This window comes from Octopus bimaculoides, chromosome 22 (genome assembly GCF_046866305.1).
Source record: "Octopus bimaculoides isolate indiv1 chromosome 22, ASM4686630v1, whole genome shotgun sequence".
Classification (NCBI taxonomy): domain Eukaryota; kingdom Metazoa; phylum Mollusca; class Cephalopoda; order Octopoda; family Octopodidae; genus Octopus; species Octopus bimaculoides.
This window is the reverse complement of record NC_142949.1, coordinates 25,977,122-25,995,432: the sequence shown is the minus strand read 5'-3', so window position 1 is coordinate 25,995,432 and position 18,311 is coordinate 25,977,122. Positions and strand designations below refer to the sequence as shown.

General features: G+C 37.6%; 2 protein-coding genes across 6 annotated transcripts in view; one reads left to right on the top strand and one right to left on the bottom strand.

The window, feature by feature from the left end:
- LOC106869879 (N-glycosylase/DNA lyase) overlaps positions 1–18,311 on the top strand; it is a 93,272-nt gene that overhangs the window by 52,801 nt on the left and 22,160 nt on the right. The gene's annotated exons all lie outside the window — the stretch shown is intronic.
- Positions 1–18,311, bottom strand: part of LOC106874178 (uncharacterized) — a 57,453-nt gene that overhangs the window by 29,563 nt on the left and 9,579 nt on the right. Inside the window, exon 1 of one of the 3 annotated variants that reach the window (XM_089339875.1) lies at positions 6,440–6,535. The exons of 1 other annotated variant lie outside the window; for it this stretch is intronic. The gene's annotated coding sequence lies outside the window, so the exon portion shown is untranslated. Of the gene's footprint in view, positions 1–5,783; positions 6,536–18,311 lie in introns of those variants that run through there. One more of the 3 variants, XM_014921833.3, reaches the window with a different exon arrangement.

Sequence of the window (18,311 nt, the reverse complement as noted above, 5' to 3'; positions counted from 1 at the left end):
AAAAATATTAATATCTGAAATCAGCACTGTCATTATCTTATTACTGTATTTCTGTTGAAACAACACACAGCTTTTGTTTCAATTAATCCTGAAAACAATGCAGAATTTAGTAAAACAACTTTGTCATTATTAGGCTGGTGTTTTGGAACATTAATTAACACGCAATTTTGATGGAAAGTTTTAATTTAGAACAATTTAAACTGGAACTTTGTATCACAGAAACAAGGAGCAGTTTCAGGAAGGCTTGTATTAAAAGGGTTAACGTCTACTTTTCCATGCTTGTATGCATCAAACAGTATGTCGGGGGCAGAGTTTACTACGGCCAGATGTTTTTTCTACCATCAGCTCCAACTTGTTTTCAAGCAAGAGAATAATCTCCCAGAACAACAAATGACCTGGACAAACTTTTGTTGCGGACTGCAGGCAACTCCATCGTTTACAACCACTAAGCACATGAGGAGCATGAACACATTATATATTGGGTTGTCCGGAAAGTTCATGCTGGTTTTTAGCCGTTCATGTTTCAACACGTTAAATTTATCGACACATATAATATGCTTACACTTCCAGTTCGTGCACACTTCAAACTGTCTCTTGAGAAAGAAAGCTTAAAATTACTTTATTCGTGTCAATTTTACATCCCAATAAAAATGGAAGATTATCTGTGCATTTTAGACACTTGATGCTGTTTTATTACCATAAAGTCAAAAATGCCTAACAAGCAACAAAAAAGATATGTGCTGTGTATGGTGACAGTGCTTTAGTTGACAGAACTGTATGGAAGTGGTTCACTAAGTTTAAAGTTGGTGACTGTAGCCTTATTGATGAAGAATGCTGAAGCAGACTCCCCACTTCGGATGACAACCAAATCAAGACACTGATTGAGAATAACTTGCATTGCACAATGCGGGAATTGGCAGAAACACTAAATTTATCAAAATCCACCATCCGTGAGCACTTAGTGAAGCTTGGGTATTCAAATGGCTATGATCTTTGGGTACCACATGATCTGAATGAAAAGAATCTTTTGGATTGCATTTCTGTCAGTGATTTGCTGTATAAATGCAATGAAAATGCACCTTTTGAAGCAAATTGTGACAGGTGATGAGAAATGGATCATTTACAACAATGTTCAGCAAAAATGATCCTGAGGTAAACAACATGAGCCACCATCTTTAGCCAACTCCAAAAGCAGGTCTTCATCCTAAGAAAGTCATGCTCTGCATCTGGTGGGACTGGAAAGGAATCCTGTACTATGAGCTTCTGCCAAGTAACCAGTCAACTAATTCTGAGAAATACACATGGACACTGGCTGTCAAATAGTGAATGGGAATGGGGGACAGACACGGATATATACAAGGTTATTCAAAAAGTATGAATTGATTTCATTACGAAATGTTTTAATAAGGAAAAGCAATAGAAAACTCCAGCTAAGTCACAAGTATTTGCTCACAATCAACTTTTATTTCCTGTCTTACAAATGTTCAAAGTGGCCACCACCTGCAGCACGGGCAGCATCAATGCGAGAAGAAAATTCCTCCCTGATGCGTATCAGCATATCACAATCCACTGAGTTGATCACTGTTGTGTGACTTTTCTTGTGGGGGATATGTAAAAGATCATGTTTATGTTCCACTGCTAACCACTAACCTCGATGACCTTAAACATCGAATAACAACAGAGATCAATTCAGTGGATCGTGATATGCTGATACGCGTCTGGGAGGAATTTACCAACATTGATGTCGCCCGTGCTACAAGTGGTGGCCACAATGAACACTTGTGAGACAGGAAAAAGAAGTTGATTGTGAGTAAATACTTGTGACTTAGCTGGAGTTTTCTACTGCTTTTCCTTATTAAAATATTGGGTAATGAAATCGGTTCATTCTTTCTGAATAACCCTGTATATATATATATATATATATATATATATATATATATATATATATATATGACAGGCTTCTTTCAGTTTCTGCCTACTAAATCCACTCTCAAGAATTTGGTCGGCTCAAGAAGACACTTGCCCAAAGGGTCATGCAGTGGGACTGAACCCAGAACCATGTGGTTGGGAAGCAAGCTTCTTACAGCCACGTCTGCGCCCATATTCTTTTACTTGTTTCAGTCTTTTGACTGCGGCCATGCTGGAGTACCACCTTTAGTCGAGTGAATTGACACCAGGACTTATTCTTAGTAAGCCTAGTACTTATTCAGTCAGTCACTTTTGCCGAACCGCTAAATTACGGGGATGTAAACGCACCAGCATCAGTTGTCAAGCAATGCTGGGGGGGGGGGGGGGACAAACATACGACGAGCTTCTTTCAGTTTCTGTCTACCAAATCCACTCACAAGGCTTTGTTTGGCCTGAGGCTACAGTAGAAAATACTTGCCCAAGGTGCCACACAGTGGGACTAAACCCGGGACCACGTGGTTGGTAAGCAAGCTATTTATCACAGCCACTCCTGCGGCTATGCACACAGCCACTCCTGCGCCTATCTATATATATAAAATTAATTTGTGTGTGTGTGCTTCTTTTTCGGATATATGAATCACTGACGTTATATATGGTGGGAGAGGAGGGTCTTTATGTCTATGTTTGTCCCACCCTCTCCGCTTGACAACTGGTGCTGATGTGTTTACGTCCCTGTAACTTAACAGTTCGGCAAAAGAACCGATAGAATTAGAACCAGGCTTAAAATAAGTACTGGGGTACATTCATTTGACTAAAAAAAAAAAAAAACGAAGGCAGTGCCCAAGCATGATTGCAGTTTCTATCAAGGCTTTGGTCAGCCAGGGGCTATCATAGTAGACACTTGCCCAAGTTCCAAGCAGTCAGACTGAACCGAAAACTACAAGCGGCAAATCAGCAGACTCGTTAGTGCGAAGGACAAAATACCCAAACAACAAAGGAGCAATTAAGGAAGATATTGAATAAAACAAGAATTTTTTCCACTTGTAGTGCCATTCTGTAAATCACAAATTATTATTTTTATTAACGTGTTTTTACAGGAAGAAAAGAAAGAAAAAACATTAAAAGTATAAATAGTTCAGATTGTCGAGAGAGAAAAAAAATCCTAACTACCTCACCAAAGAAAAAGAAAAAAAAAAGAGGGGTATGAAGCAGAAGATGGAAGGGCGGTTAGGAATGGGTTGTACACCCCAGAACAATTGGCGAGTTAAGGCGCGCCTCGCGTATATGATTGCAAAAGGTGTTGCCGTGGAGAAAGGCCTAAGACACTCGCTGCAACAGCCATCCCATCACGCGGGGCTCATTTCTATAAACTTTATTGTCATTATGCACAAGTCAAGTATTGTTATTTAATTAGCGACGTTAATATACCATATTTGATGACATAAACCGACGGGCATATAAGACGTACCCCAATTTCAGCTGCACATATTAAAAATTAAAAAAAGAGCTTTTAGTTCATTAAGGCATGTAGTATCTAAAACAACTTCGCATTGGGACCTGGGGTAATATTTTTGAAAAAAGTGTCTTATATGTCATCATTATAAGCTTTGTACATATAAGTAAAGATCGCCAATATGTGACATTGTTTCTCAAGACATTTTTTCGTAACTAGAACTGTAGCTTTTTCAGAACATTTTTTTACTATTGGCTTTATTTCCGTTCAATTGTTCAAGCTAGACATCAACTACATTTCTTCTAACTACGCATGAAGGAATCACTAACATTATGGACCCAACCTCTCTTCCTCCGATTAATTTCTCAAATTATCGTGATAAAGACAGTATAATATTCGTCAGTTTTACAGTGATGTTATATCAGTGGAATTATAAAAGAGCTAGGCCTCTATGTGGTTGCTGGAATTATTAGAAAAAGCAGCAAAATCTCTCTCAAATCACAACGCTACAGTCTTAAACAAGTCTGAACACATTATATAATTGTAGACCTAGATAGACTACATCTGGAAATAAGACTGGAACGTCTTTGATCGTAAGTCTACCCATTTAAAGAAGGCTTGCTGTTAAACAACAATCATCTATTTAGAAATAAGTATATCGTCTCAAGCACCAAAAAAGTGAAACAGCGATCTTGTTCACCCTCATCTCAAGTTGTCCAAGAGCCTCCAATTGAGGCCTAAATTTACAGCTAGATTTAATACATATGGTTGAATTATATTTATTTATCCATAACCCACTCCGTGAAACTTGGATGATTATGAGATTAAGTGTTTTGACTCGAGGCTCGTTATCCGACGAAACACTCATGGGACAAAAGTCTCTCACATCCTCAGCCCTCAACGTGTAAACAAGGATGTAATTCATTTGCTTAAATCTTTTTTCAACAAAACTTCATTTCTTCGAGAAAAATAATAAGGATCTTGTTCAAAACGGGGGCACCAGTTTTCATTTATGTTTTATGTAGTGTTTTTGGTACCGAAAGACTTTCAAACTTCGTATACTTATCTATTTTGTGTTATAGAACAGAAAAAAAAATTTGTATTCGGATTTATTTCATGTAAAAAATTGTCTTATTTCGATAATTTCAACCAGTCACTGACAAGTATTCAGCTGTTTACACTTACTCCTTTGGCACTTTAAGCGGTGTAAAGCGTATTTAATCTCCATTACTTCTGACATTTTGCAGAGGCAACACACGTGTGTTCGTTTTCCCTAACTGACTTGCTCCTTCCCTCAAAAACCATGCCTTGTGCCTATAATAGAAAGGTTTATTAGCTACTGCCAATATGCTTCAGCCATTTTTTGACAAGGAAATAATTTTATCACCACCGCGAATCGTTTGTTTACGTAGTCAGCACTTAATGTATATCGGCTGAAGGACGTCAGTCATTGGTTGAAATTACAGAAATACGACAACTTTAACATGAAATAACTTGCGATGTACGTTTTTTTGTTAAGAAGACTAAGAGAAAAAGATGTTTTATATGACACATTCTACCAGTGTCCCAAGTTTCAAAGTGTTTCGTTAAAAAAATACTGGTGCCCCCGTTTTGAACAAGATCCAATAAGGAAAATAATATCGTGTACTAGAATGGTTTCGAATTTTGACACAAGGCCAGCAATTTTAGTGGAGGAGTAAATAGATTACATCAACCCCAGTGTTCAACTGGTCCTTATATTATCAACCCTAAAAGGAAGAAAAGCAAAATCGATCTCAGAGAAATTTAAACTCAAAATACAATGCAGTAGTAATAATAATAATGATTTCTTTAAAAAGCATTAATATATTACTCTTTCACTTTCTATAATTATACTAAACTGAAGATGAAATAGCGAAGGTAAAGAATACGCACACCACCTGTTGTTGGCGTTTAGGGTTACACCGAAAATGGGTGGTGTGCGTATATTTTACCTCCATCAGATTAAATTATTAATTAATACATTTCACTAATTTTTTTTTTATGATTTATACTTTTTGAAAATTTTAATTAATACATATTCAATGTTTTTGTTTCTTTAATTTCGGAGTATCTATCCTATTTTATATTTTAAACGCAGGTTGTTTTGTACAAAAGACAATGGGTTTGTGGGCCATGAACTCTACACAACAATTACGAGAAACAATTGACTTTTTGGCTGTTTGTCCAATTTCCTAGTGACTAAACCATTTACACACACCTCGAACATATATATATTTCAAAAATTTAACACACACACACGCATTAAAGTGTAAGTTTTCATTAAACGAAAAACATTATAGAAGCCCTAACAAAATATGAAACTGAAAAGATTCAACTACAAGATGATATGGGACTGAAAGGAGGGAGAGATTTTTTTTAAAAACAAAAGAAAATATCTTGCCTTATTGAAATATTTGAGCATGTATGGTGCTACTTTCCATGTTAACAAATACCTCGGTTTGATAACACTGGATTTATCTGTTCAGATAATTTAAATGTTCTCTGCATTTATAAATAGACACGAGGTACAAAGTCCACTAGGCCTTCCAGCTGGTTTTCCATTTCGCTCTCTCTTTCACACACACAAATAATTTATTAAAATAGTCCACGAAAGTTCGAGATTACAGCTCAACGAAAAGAGTGCGCGTGTGTGTTTAAAATGCCTTAGAGTAGAACAAGTGTTTCAATATGCTAAAAGACCTAGAACAACCACAAAACATAAACAAACGCATAAAACTTCGAATCCCATTTTCTTGTGGACATTTTGTAACTGCTTTTCTCTATTTATGCTCCTACACTTTCAGCTAGCGAGGAAAATATTCATGTATTTTATAAGGAGCATAGAAGTATTCTGTCAGTCCCTTTGAATGAGAAGTTGGTTGTGCTAGGTGAGTTTAATGCACGTGTTGGTAGAGACTATGGTGCTTGGAATGTACTTGGGCGTTACGGTATAGGAAAGGTGAACAACAATGAGTTGCTTCTACTACAAATGTGCTCTGAGCTTGGATTAGTTGTTGGGAATACTTTCTTTCATCATAAGTTGAAGCATAAAGTTACCTGGATTCACACAAGATCAAAGCAAGGTCACATGATCGACTTTGTATTGACTCGGAAGGCTGACTTACAAGATCTGCGCAGTCTCAGCGTATTACGAGGTGCTGATTGTGATACTGATTACAAAATGGTTACGACCAAGTTCAAATCCAGGGTCCGCAAGAAGATTCGTAGTGCAGGTGTATGAGTACCAAAGAAAATTGGTGTAGAGCAGCTAAAACAGCCACAAGTTTTGCAGTTATTTCAAGAGAGATGCATCAATGTTCATTTTGAAGGTTCATGGCAATCTTTTCGAGATGGAATATATAAAATGGGACCAGAGGTGTTAGGTTTTAAAAGGAGACAGTACCGATTCCAATAATACGGTGATAAATGAGCTTTTAGCAACAAAGAGGTCTACTCACGAAAAGCTTCTTGACCCAAACTTTAAGAAACAAGTGCAACTAGGAAATTTGTACAAATCTCAGAAAGTAGACTTGCAAAAAGAACTCAGGAGGCTTAAAGACACTTGGTGGAGAAATTTGTCTGAGGAAGTACAGGCAGCCTATGACAGGAAAGACATTAAAAATGTTTATAGTTTATTGCAGTAAGCTTTTGGACCGCAATCTTCATATGTTCCCTTGAAGTCATAATATGGAAATGAAGTTATTAAAGATCCTCCTGGAATAATGAATAGATGGAGAGAACACTTTGCAGATCTTTTCCATAATCCGTCTGTAGTGAACATGGACATCATAAACAACATTCCGCAGAGAGAGATAGTGCAACGATACACCTTCCATTGAAGAAGTAAATCTGGCATTATGTAAACTGAGATCAGGTAAAGCTCCTAGATTGGATGGCATTCCAGTTGAAATTATGAAAGCAGGTGGGGATTGTATTTCATCTGAAATTCATAGTCTGATGACTCGAGTTTGGAATGAATCTTCTGTGCCACAGGAATGGATAAAAGGCATCCTAATCTCTCTATACAAGTATACATTCTAATCTTTCCACTGCATGTGTACATTTCGGACTCACAATTAGTCTTGGAAAAACCAAATAGAGAATAGAGAAGGGAAGTGTTGCATTTGGAAAGCTCGAAAAGCGAGTATGGGCGGTTACAGGTATTTCCCCGCAGACAAAAGAAAATCGGAACTGTAATCAACAGTGAATATTGGATATGTATTATATGTGATCGTGTTCTGTTGTCAAAAGCAGGATACATGAATCATATGAAGTCACGTGAAAATCGAAATGACCAGGGAGATAATAATATTGGACACCAACTGCCTCTTACGACTAGTATTATATATCACAAAACTTGTAAGACAATATATGATCTTAAAAGACATATGCTAGTTCTCAAAAACATTCCTTCAGGATCAGATTCCAAAGGACAAAGATATAGAACAGGGGTGGGGAAATTTTTAGTGCAGCAGGTAAAAAATTTTCAAAGAAAAAGGTCCGCGGGCGGATCAGAAGTTCTAACTCTTATATCTATGTATAATTCGAGATACATTAATAAAGATAAATTTAAGACATTAAATTAACGCGTAACATTTTCATTAACGCCACCACTGAATTTAGGACATTTATATTACTTATGAGGTATTCTATATTTTTCAGCTAGAGTTGGGTTTCAAGGGGGTGGTACAAACCTAGCAATATGTGTTTTAATAGCGAAAACAAAATTTCTATTCAAATGGCAATTACCGGACGATTTTCTGTTCGAATCTAACTGTTTTTAGTCGTAGTGGAAACGCGACCTATTATCGCAAATAGGCATACGAATATTGTTTAAGTTTTATAATTGAAAATTTTACTATATTTTGTACATACAAGTATACCAGCCTGCGGGGGCACGGGGGTTTCCCCACCCCTTATATAGAAGAAACTTGAATAATATCTGCCACTAGTGTTTTATACCCTGTCAGTCAGCAGCTGGTCTTAAAAGTCATCTGAGGGCTCAGCAACAATGATTGTGCTGTGTGAAGGGGGTGTGGTGTGTGTGTTGATGGGACGGTTATTTTCTGTCAAGATGAAGCAATCATCATATGTGTGTGCGTGTGTTTAAAATACCTTAGAGTAGAACAAGTGTTTCAATTTATCGATTTTTTTTTTACTTTGAAAAAATACGGATATATTGAAACACTTACACAATTGTAATAGTCACCATCATCATATACACAGGCATCCTCCTCCAAGCACTTACAGAAATTATAAAGTAATATCATTGATTTCGGGGCACAACGTATAATTCTGCCCTTACGAAAACTGGGTAAGTTTTTACAATTTTAAAGCCTAAAAAAAAAAAAAAAAGAAACCGAGCTGCACTTTTAACTTCGCCCGCATCCACAACCTCCCCTCAAATTCCCCACCTTCTACATTCGTGTTCAACAGACATTGCTACTAAATATTATCAAGCAGTTCTCTCCATCACACTCGCCCTTCCATTCCTTTCAATTTATCATTTCCGTTTTCGCATTTGAACTCATATGAAAATTACTACTTGGTGATACATAGGCGTAGTGTGGTTGTATGGTAAAGAAGCTTGCTTCCCAACCACATGGTTCCAGGTTCAGTCCCACTGCGTGACACTTTGGGCACGTGGCTTCTACTTTAGCCTCGGGCCGACCAAAGCCTTCTGAGTGAATTTGGTAGGCAGAAACTGAAAGAAGCCATCGTATGTGTGTGTCTTTGTGTCTGTGTTTGTCCCCCACCCCGCCATCGCTTGATAACTGATGCTGGTGGGTTCATGTCCCCGTAACTTAGCGATTCAGCAAAACGTGGCCGATAGTATAAGTACTAGGCTTACAAAGAATAAATCCAGGAGGTCGACTTCTTTGACTAAAACCCTGAAGGCGGTGCTCCAGCATGGCCGCAGTCAAATGACCGAAACAAGTAAAAGAATACAGAAAACCGCTGCTTTCCTCGGGTTCTATTGTTTTTAGCTGTTGATTTATCCACCAACGTGTAAGATATAATACAATATTACTGCAATTCTAAATTACTGGAAAGGGATGATCAAGTGGAAGTGAAACGGGAGTACGTGACATGAAAGACAAAATTAGATCATGTGCTAAACCAGCTGCTCCGGTGCCCCCCCCCCCCCAAAAAAAAACACGATTGTCATTGCAGAAAATTGAAAGTAGAACAAACGGCTCCAAAGCTCTTTTCTTGCTAGTGAGTGGATTTGGTTGACGGAAACTGAAAGAAGCTGGTCACATATATATGTGTGTGTGTCCGCCACCGCCGCTTGACAACCAGTGTTGGTGTGTTTACGTCTCCGTAACTTAGCGGTTCGGCAAAAAGACCAAAGGAATAAGTACCAGGCTTAAAAAAAAATGCTGGGGGTAGATCCATTCAACTAAAAATTCTTCAAGGTGGTGCCTCAGCATGGCCGCAGTCTAATGACTGAAACAACTAAAAAAAAAAAAACTAAAGATTAATTAGCACTAGCTAATTAGTTTTCAAAATCATATGCTTCTTATACCAGGAAATTCTGCTGGTGGTTAGGGTTAGAGTCCCTATCTGTGTACCACTCAAAAAGTTCAACAAAGATCTCCAATGTCTATTCTAACTGACACACAAATCATTTGGCGTTCAAATATGAGGGTTCGGATGACTATGAACCACCAAGGCTGGTTTAAAACTCTTTTTTACCTTGCAGTAGAAAAGATAAGTGCTAGATGTAATATTTCCAATAATGTGTTACCCCTTTTTACATAATGGATCAAGCGGTCTAGTAAACTTAAATATTCGGAGGGTGGAATATATCCCAAAGAACACAACCTTTTTATTGTATCCAATGGATTAAGATGTGATAGCTGTCTTCGGGATATATTCTTTTCTACTCTAGGCCCGAAATTTTTGGAGAGGGGGCCAGTCGATTAGATCGACTCTAGTACGCAACTACTATTTAATTTATCGACCCCCGAAAGAATGAAAGGCAAAGTCGACCTCGGTGGAATTTGAACTCAGAACATAAAGACAGATGAATGTCATCGGTATATATTATCTTAGAACTTTGACGGGGTCGGGCTAAACATAATTAGAGAGAGAGAGAGGAAGAGAGAGTATAAAAGTTAGCAGGTATCCTTCATTTGTGAATGACTATGACGTAGTAGCGTGTACTATGCTTTCTCTTACTGTTTTCGGTGTCTGTGTGGTCGCGACAGAACACTGTTCTTGGCACTCCCGCCTTTGACACAGATGAACATCGTGGACGTATCTGCTGGAGGCGGGAATGAGAACTGTACTAGCAGCAGTTAGCTGGTACTCATTTTCAGGTGACGAGATTGGAGCAACGTGAAATTGTGTTCTCTGCTCAAAGACAGCACACTACTCGTCCAGGAACCGAACCCACAACTTAATGGTCATGAAGTAAAGATCTTCATAATTCAGCCACGCGCTTTCATGTTATGAGATGTATAATATACGCTATATACAGAGAGACAGAGAGAACAGAAATTGATATGGAACAAGTTGCACAGAGACACAGCAAAGAATTTTACGGGGAAAATGAACGTAAATGGACACAACTTCAGTAAAACTTTTCATCAGTTATCGACCGGATGTCACCACAATTTCAACACCGTTTAATAATACTGTTCAATCCGGCGGTATCGTAAGCTTAGAAGATGCCAAGTTATAAGACGAATACAGACGAAAATAAATCAAAGATAGAAAACCTGTAGATATTGGTATAAAACTGGTCAATGTTTTTGTGAACATATATTATCAGTTTAATTTATAGGAAATTATGATTATTTGTTACTCAGACACTCCTAAATAATCATATCTACTTTCACATATCTTGGGGGCAAATAAGTGAAATTGATCCAATCATATTCTGTACTTTTCTATTATATACTTCCTTCTATGCCACACCGGACACTCCTTTACGAAGATTTTTAAATAGTTGACTAATCAATAAACCGACATTACACCCCATTACTTATAAGTGTGCGGTTATGCACACCCATCCACCTGTGTGTGTACACACACGCACACACAAACTCCTTAAATTAGCATGCGTTTTTGTTCTTTAATCAAAAATATCCGAATGTTTGTGTGCGTGCTTAGTTGTGTGAAGGTGCGTGGCTTAGTGGTTAGGTAATTCGGCTTACAATCTTCAGGTCATGAGTTCGATTCCCGGCAGCGCGTTATGTCCTTGAGCAAGACGTTTTAATTCACGTTGGTCCTGTCCACTCGACAAAATTGAGTTGTATCTGTATTTCAAAAGGCCAGCCTTGTCATATTTCGTGTCACGCTGAATCTCCCTGAGGGCTACGTTAAGAGTACGCGTGTCTATGGGGTGCTCAGCCACTTGCACGTTAATTTCACGAGCAGGCTGCTCTGTTAATCAGATCAACTGGAAGACTTGTGGTCGTAGCCGACGGGGTACCAGCGTGTGTAGTAATAGGCATTCTTCTGGTCAATCACTAATCAAAGTTTAACGTCATTCACAAATTGATCCAACATTTGACTTTCGTTTTATTTCCTGAAAGATCTTATGTGCTATCTCCTGGCAGGTGGATCAGTTAAAGGGTTCGATTAAAATGCCCTGCAGTATCTATTCTCGCTCTTGAGTCTTCTGGCAACAATGCATACAGGGACACAGGTGCCAAACTATATCGGCTGAAGTTGGTGGCCTTTCCCTTCGATAAATATTAATTTATATATATATATATATATATATATATATATATATATATATATATATATATAGAGAGAGAGAGAGAGAGAGAGAGAGAGAGAGAGAGAGAGAGATGAGACTTGCCTGTATAGTTAACTGAACCCCACACATTTTTTTTTACATTAGGCTCCCGCCTCGCATGCATAAAGAGGTGAACGGTCAACCTTGACTAATGATGTTTCTTATATTAGTAGGATGAAACCTGTTTATACAGGAGGGATCGAACAAATTCGTCTGGTTGGTAGAGTTTGAGAGAGAAAAACCAGTCAGAGTAGTGTTAGGTGGAGTATGAACTGTGATTTCAGTGAAGTGCATTCTTTGTCCATTCTGAAGGTGGACTGTTAGGTTGACCACTGTCAGATGGCGTTGCTAGATGCTAAATTCAAGGAGATTCTCTAGATTTGTTCATAACAGGAGATCCACCGAACTGTACGATATCTTTTGATCACTGCCATTTCACCACCACTGGACTCAGCATCAGTAAGCAAATGCGGCCACGTTGCTGTGATTGTTGATATAAAATAAAAATGCACCCTTTTAAAGCCTAGCCAGGCTCATGGGCCCGGTTTCCCGGTTTCAATGGCGTATGTGTTCCCCAGCTGGACGGGACGCCAGTCCATCGCAGCGTTACTCATTTTTGCCAGCTGAGTAGACTGGTGCAATATGAAGTGTTTTGCTCAAGAACACAACGCGTCGCCCGGTTAAGGAATTGAAACCACAATTTTACGATCAAGAGCCCAACACCCCTAACCACTAAGCCACATGCCTCTACAGGGTATGATATGATCGACGGAGAACACATATGTGTGTGCGTGCGCGCGGTTTGTTATCTGTAATCTGCGACAGATGTCATTTGAATGTTTTCTTTGTTTATGGAATAAAACAGTTTGTGTAGCAACGAAAGCTCCAACCGCGATACGGCGATAAGCAACATAACATACAATGCTGTTCGTTTCTATATTTTCACCCTAGAACCCGCTTGAGTATTCCTATCGTTGTTCCTCGTCAATAAAAGCACTGATGAAAGGACTTCTCTAAAAGCTACAGTCAGGGTTGATTAAAAAAAATCAGGGGTTACTCAGTGGTGGAGGAACTGGGATCACAAATTTTTACTAATATCAGTTGCTGCAGCTAATGAAAGAGGTTCTACGAGGCTAGGATTGGTAATCAAATCTTCCTCAGATCAAAATCATCATCAAAGGCGTTCCAGCCATGACTATTCGATTGATAGTGTACTTAGAACTATATAATTCAATCTATTCTTATTTTTAAGACGGTATAATATAATTTGAGAAAGATTTGGCTGCTATTTCTACCAGTTCGAGTACTCATTTAAAAATTCCCTCAATGGCTTGTATAATTGTTTCGCTTCACCCCGGGTCATCTCTGCTCGAAGACTTCCCAACCTTGACCAAGGAACTACATTAATCAGTGTATCATTTTTTAGTCAACGCAAAAAGTTTACTGTGTGTGCAAATTTTTATCATTCTTTGCAAAGTGCGCATCTTTGAGAGTAACCATTTTCAATTTGCAGAAATTCTGTTTCATCAAGATAATCTTGTGTGTGCACATTTCCTTTCTTTATGCACTAGTTGTAAAACGTGTGTGCGTGTAAGGCACACAACTTAGAGTAAACAGTGTTCGTGACTAACTTTTTGGTGGCCATCTGTTACATCAACGCAGTCTGTTGTCACGACATCTTTTATAAGGATTAAATTTATCTTCATCTATTGATGGCTGTTCCACTGAAACAAGTTCAGGCAAACTCGTGTCTCCTCATCAAGCTGTGTTATTACGTACGTCATAAACAATGAAATCTGAAGCAGTAGCAGATGGCATTAATCAATGTTTGTTTGAAACTTGTTTGCCTATTTCAGAAAATGGGCTTATCAAGATTCGTAAATTTCTTTCGATTAATTTTTTTTTGCTGGAGACATTCGACAGTGGCAATTCTGACATTATATAAACTTGAATCAAAGTTAACCATTCTGGGATGGTAAAGTTTTAATGCTTGCCTTATTGTTTGAAAACCCTTTCTGTAGCCCCATTCGATCTGTAATGAGATGTTGATGATTTTAAAATATTGATTCGAAATGTTGGCACAAGGCCATTAATTTCGGGGAAGGGGGATAAGCCGATTACATCGACTCCAGTGCTCAACTGGAACTTATTTTATCGACCCCGAAAGGATGATCGGCAAAGTCGACGTCGCCAGAATTTGAACTCAGAAAGTTAAGACGAGCGAAATACTGCTAAGCATTTTGTCCAGCGTGCTAACGATTTTACCAGTTCGCCGCCTTAATGATTCTAATATATTGCAATTTATTAAGCTAAGGAATTGCGTTAAAGTGACAAATTCAGTGCCATTATGAGATACTAAAATGTTTGGTATGTAACATCTTGAGAATACTCCAACAAACCTGCGCTTTACTGTTTCGGCATATCTGTCAGAACAAAGCTTCAATCCACGAGGAAAATGAGTCAGCAATTATAAAAATGATTTCAATATATTTTGTCTGAGGCCAATCGATATGAATTATTTCCCGACTTTTGCTAACGAGCTAGGTGTTGCAGCTTGCTATTCTTGAATATCGAAATTTTCGACATTCCGAACAGGACCATCTTTGCAGTATTAAAGGACTTTGGAAAAAGTCAATGCACTGAATCCTGTAGTATTTATTGTCAGTAAGCCACAGAATACATAGGTCAGAATAGGCCCCCTAAACCTTTCATCCTGCAGGCAGATCAACTGGCTGGACCCCATAGTATTTATTTATTGACAGCAAACCACAGCATACATAGATCAGACTCAGGCCCCCTACATATTTGTTTCGTAGTTTACAGAATCATTTGGGGGACATAATTTTCGCAAGCCAGGAGGAAGGCGAAACTGACATTTCAGAGTTCTTCGCTTTGAAACCAAAAGAGTTTTACATTGATGGGATTAAAAAGCTTGTAAATAGATGAAAGGAAGTCATAGATAATTAGGGAAAGTACATTGATGATTAAATTTCAATTAAATATAACATTTGATCACTTGTTTTCTTTATTCAAAATTCGGACAGAACTTATGGGATGACCTGATATTTCATCAAATCATTTTCAACACTGAGGGATGTTTTATTTTTTTCTCTTCATGACTTTATCTTTGCCAACTACGCTGTCGATTGGCAACTAATTTCAATAACTCACAACTATCGTCTACTTCACCTCAAAAGTTTACATCTGATAATTATGGACCTGTCAAAATAGTCTTATCAATTTTAGTTTTGACCCTGATTTTAGTTTTGAGTGTCAGCCTTGAGATAAAAAGTATTGTTTGGTCATCGAATTATGGGTGTGTGTTCTTTTGTTTACTCGTTTTTTGTTTTCGCCGTTTGTAATGCAAACGGAAAATCCCCCCCCCCCCCTTAACAAGCTATCCTATATTGTTAGGCGCAGGTATGGCTGCATGATTAAGAAGTTCGCATTGCAACCACGCAAGCGTTTTCTACTATTGTAGCTTCGAGCTGACTAATGTCTTGCGAGTTAATTTGGGAGACGGAAAGTGTATGGCAGCCAGTCGCGCGTTTTCATCTGTGCTTGTCCTCCCACCGATTGACAACTGGCATTGGTTTAGTTTATTTATGTCCCCGTAACATAGTGGTTCAGCATAAGAGACCAATTGAACAAGGAGCAATTTATTCAACTAAAACCTTTCAAGGCAGTGCCTCACCATGGTCGCTATGCATTGGCTGAAACCAGTAAAATGTAAAATACAAAAAATAGCACAGCGAATTAAAAAGTCCTCAATTTTGTTGACCCCGTAAAAATGAATGCAAAATCTACCCCATTGAGGCTACATATTGAAGACGTCTTTTGCGTGCCGCTCTATCAATTCTGCTCATACACCACCGATAAATAATATTGATTTTTAACATAGGTACCAAGACTGAAATGTTTGGGACTGATATAGCTGATTAAATCAATCACTGTATTTGACCGAAACTTATTTTACCGACCCCGAAAGGGAAAAAATAAAAAGGGTAAAGCAGAACTCGACGGGATTTGAACTCGGAACATAAAAGAGCTCAGCTAAATACTGCATTGACTTCCAGTTGGTTTCTTCTATTCTTACCACTCGTTTTATTAACTAACATGTATCGTCTGCTTGCCTCAAAATGTTTCGTCTGATAAACTTCGAATCTGTCAAAATGTATTATCAGATTTTTGTGACCCTGAACAACAATATCATTACGCAAGTTTTGAATGTTAACTGGAGATAAGAATATTGTTTGTACTATTCGATATAATTAAATGTTACTTCGCTATCCAATAATCGTTTTATGTTGTATTCAAACAAAAAGGCGCAACCTTGTCCTAAATTAGCTTCGTGAATAAAAAGAAAACGGATAAACAAACGGTTTAAAATTTTGCCTTATACTTTATTCATCTTTTTCTTTATGTAGCTATTCTGAAATTTATATCGAGAATATTTTCACTTTCTTCCGTTACAGTGCGGTGTCAAAAGTTGTATTTCACTGTAATTAAGTAACAATTTACAAGGTTTTCTTTCTTTCTTTTTCTTCTGTAAACACTTTCTTTGTAACCCAGTGATTACACGAATAATACTGTTGTTGCTGGTACTAACAGAAATAGGCTTACGTCCGGAGAAAACACACATACACAAATATTGTTTCTACTATAGGCACAAAACCTGAAATATTGAGGGAAAGGGCTAGTTGATTACATAGGTCTTAGTGCTCAATTGGGACGTATTTTATCGACCCTGAAAAGATGAAAGGCAAAGTCGACTTCGAGCAGCATTTGAACTCAGAATGCTGCCAAGCATTTTGTCGAGTAGGGTAACGATTCAACCAGTTCGCCGCCTTTACACACACACACACACACACACACAGAGTATTGGTCAACCCAATGTGGCGTGCAATCGGAAGGATTCCGGAATCATGTGGTTGCAAACCCAACTTCATAACAACACAGCCACGTCTGCATCCAGATTGTCTATATATTGCCTACATTGCGGGAATTTAGTTTTATCGACCCTAAAGCGATTAAAAATAACTCTCACCTCCGTCATATTGTGAATTCAAGACACAAAGTGTCGAAATAATTCCATCGGCCTCGACGTAGGTAAGAGTTTGGTCCAAATTTTAAAAAATAGATTTTAAAAAACTGAGTCAGAAGAATAATGCCTGCTAATTATAACACAGTTATAATTGGGTGTCGAAGTATATGACCTCACAAGTCAAACGTTTGACAGGAATGTCAACTTAAACAGCTTTTCTAAGTGGACTGCTTGACTTATTACATACACACTTAAATTTCCTTCACTAACACTGCCGTGTGCGTCTGTACCTACGTGTTCATATACGTTTGTGTATGTGCACATATATGTACGCGAGCCGAGAATTTTATTTATAACCGAAATTGTTCCATTCAAACTCTCACACAGGATACACTCACACGTGCGCATCACGTACATTTTATACACACACATACAGATCTCACGGCACTGACGAGAGGATCGGATGTTGGTATACATCGCTTGTCACAATATGCTTCGCATTGTTTTAGCTTTCGAATGATGCCACCACCGCTGGTTAGGCGAGCACATTATATATGTATATATATATTGAACAGAGCCGGTTTCAGCTTATGAGCTGTGGCCATGCTGGGGGCAACCGCCATTTAGTGTTGGCTACATAACTTTTACTTCACTAATTCAGTTTGGAACTTGACACATTTATAAGTCCTGGGGTCAATTCGCTCGACTAAAAGTGGTACTACATACATACATACATATATATCTATATATATATATATCTATATATATATATCTATATATCTATATCTATATATATATATATATATATATATATATATTGTATGTATGTGTATATAATATATATATATATATATACATAAATATACATATATACATACAAATACACATATATATACATATACAAATACATATATATACATAATACAAATACATATATACATATATATGTATATATATGTATACATATATATACATATATGTGTATATATATACATATACAAATACATATATGTGTGCATATATATATATATATATATATATGCACACATATATGTATTTGTATATGTATATATATACTCATATATGTATATATATGTATACATATAATATACATAATGAGGCATATATAT